The sequence below is a fragment of the Penaeus japonicus genome, unplaced genomic scaffold (genome assembly GCF_977035675.1).
Source record: "Penaeus japonicus unplaced genomic scaffold, GWHDUDI00000001_assembly GWHDUDI00000024, whole genome shotgun sequence".
Taxonomy (NCBI): Eukaryota; Metazoa; Arthropoda; class Malacostraca; order Decapoda; family Penaeidae; genus Penaeus; species Penaeus japonicus.
This window is the reverse complement of record NW_028234426.1, coordinates 32,406,064-32,408,563: the sequence shown is the minus strand read 5'-3', so window position 1 is coordinate 32,408,563 and position 2,500 is coordinate 32,406,064.

The window sequence follows — 2,500 nt, the reverse complement described above, 5'->3', positions numbered from 1 at the left end:
GTGTGTGGGTGTGTGTGTGTGTGTGTGTGTGTGTGTGTGTGTGTTTATGTGTGTCTCTGTGTGTGTGTGTGTGTGTGTGTGTGTGTGTGTGTGTGTGTGTGTGTCTCTGTGTGTGTGTGTGTGTGTGTGTGTATGTATGTGTGTGTGTATGTGTGTGTGTGTGAATCCAAAAGGACAAACAGAAGCACATCAATGCACGTAAAGAACAGAATAAAAATAATATAAAGCTATACTCAAAGGTGCACAAAGGAAGAGGAATGAAAAGGGAGGAAAGAAAATATATATATATGTATAAAAGCCGGAGGAAAAGAAGAGAAAGAGGGAGAAAGATGCCGTAATGGATTTTCTTCGCTGTGAAAGACGCATTATAGAGCTTTTGTGTAGAACTTTGTGATGAGCGTTAGAGTTGTGCCGCTTCAGGTCCGGGCCTATGGGGGGGAGAGAGGGAGGGTAGCGGGGATGGAAGGAAGGAGGGAGGAGGGGGGTATAGGAATTACTACCTCCCTCCTTCTCTCTTCCCCTCCTCCCCCCCCCCCCTTCCCCCCTACGCTTACCCTCACAATCCGCCTTCCTCTGAAAGCCCTAAGGGAAGACCGTGGTTAAGGAGAAACTCAGATAAGGGAGTAAAAGGCGCCTTCCCTTTTTCTCAAAAAATCTCCGGAGATCTTTTTTTCGAGCCGCTGGTTATACTTTCCCTTTGAATACACACACAACAGCTGATCACACGCGCCACTGCGAGCGAAACAAACGAACACTGACATCCAGAGGCTTTACGTAGTCATTACCGGTATAGATGTTGGTTCATTCATAAACTCAGGAGAACGATTAGCGTGAAATATTTGCGCATTAACTCAGCAAACTTCTTCAATTATCCGCCCATGCAGCGTGATTTGCAACCGCCTCATTATAATATTATGTTGCAGATATACGTAAAATCTGTGAGAGTTTCTTCATTTCCTAGACCGAGCGAAGAAAGGTCAGGAGGAGAGGGAGAAGAGGCTAGAGGGGGGGGGGATCAGGAAGGGGGAGAGAGAGGAAGGAGGGGAGTTTCCAAAGGGGATGGGGAGGGGGAAAAGGGGGGAAGAAAGAGAAAAATATGGTTTTTAGAGAGGAAGATGGGGGAAAGGGGGAAAAGACAGAAGAGGCAAGGGATAAGGGGAATTGGGAAGTCAAAAGGACGGAGAGAGGGGAGGGGGGAGGAAAGAGAAAAGTTAGAAGAAGAGATAGTGAAAGGGGGGGGGGGGGACAGAGAGTTAGGAAGGAGAGGGGGCGAGAGCAGGGAGGGGGGTGGGAGTGGAGATGGGGGTGTCGCTAGCCACTCCAAGATGGGAGGGGGGGGGACACATTCGCCGTATTAACTTACGTTCCTCGCCTTGGCTGTAAAGGTGTTTTTCCCACACGCTTGTCACGTCCAGTTCGGTCTAATCGAGTTTGCCACGTAACACCTCCATGTCCCTAACCCCTTTCAACTGTCCTGAGGCTAAATCCGATTACGAAGAAAACCTTCTGGAACTTTTATCTCCTACTGATTAAGAGTGATGCGATTCTGATGAATTTTACTAGTGGCTTTTTTTGTCTTTTTTTTTTTTTCTTTCTTTCTATCTTTCTTTTTATTTTTAAGAGGGGTAGGTATGTAGAGGGTAATTTGGGTAGTATTTTTTACATATTATATTTCTCTCTCTTTCTTTCTCTTTCTCTCTCTATATATATATGTATCTATTTATCTATCTATCTATGTATCTATCGCTCACCTTATTCTTTCTATTCTAATCAACCCTCTATCTATCTATCGATATATCCATCGACCAATCTACTACCAATCAATTCTTCCAATCTCTCCACTCTCTTCCCCTCTTCCACTCCCCCTGAAATGCTTCCTCGTAAATCTAACTCAGAAATAAGGTCAAACACGCAAAGAGTAAATCACCGTTTTTACGTACACGTGATAAGGTCAAACCAGTTTACTTTATTTGGCTTCGTACTGTGTGGGTCGGGTGTTGGTCATGGCTACTTTGCAATATATATGGTCAGGGGTCAATGTTGCAGGTCTTGTTTGGACACTTATTTGGCTCAGGACAGAGAAAGAGAGAGAGAGAGAAACGGGAAGAAAGGAGGTGAAAGGAGGAGGAAGAGGGGATGTAGGAGGAGAAGAAGAAGAAGATTAATAAAAGAAGAAGAACGAAAGAAAAAAAAGAAAGGAAGAAAGAAAGATAAAGTGAAAGAAAAAAGAGAGAAAGAACATCAATAGACAAATAAGAAGACGAAGAATATGAAAAAAAGAAATAAAAGGACAAGAAAACGATGATTACGAAAATAAAAAAAGAAAGATCAACAAAAAGAAAAAGAAAGAGGAGGAAAGTAATAAATAGAACAAAAAAAACAGAAAGTAGAAAAGAGACCCGAAGAACGCAAAGACAAAGAACGATAAATGAGGATAGCAAGAAAAGGGCGTTTTGGACGATCGGAATGAGATGGAAAAGAGGAGAGAGTAAAGGCGTGA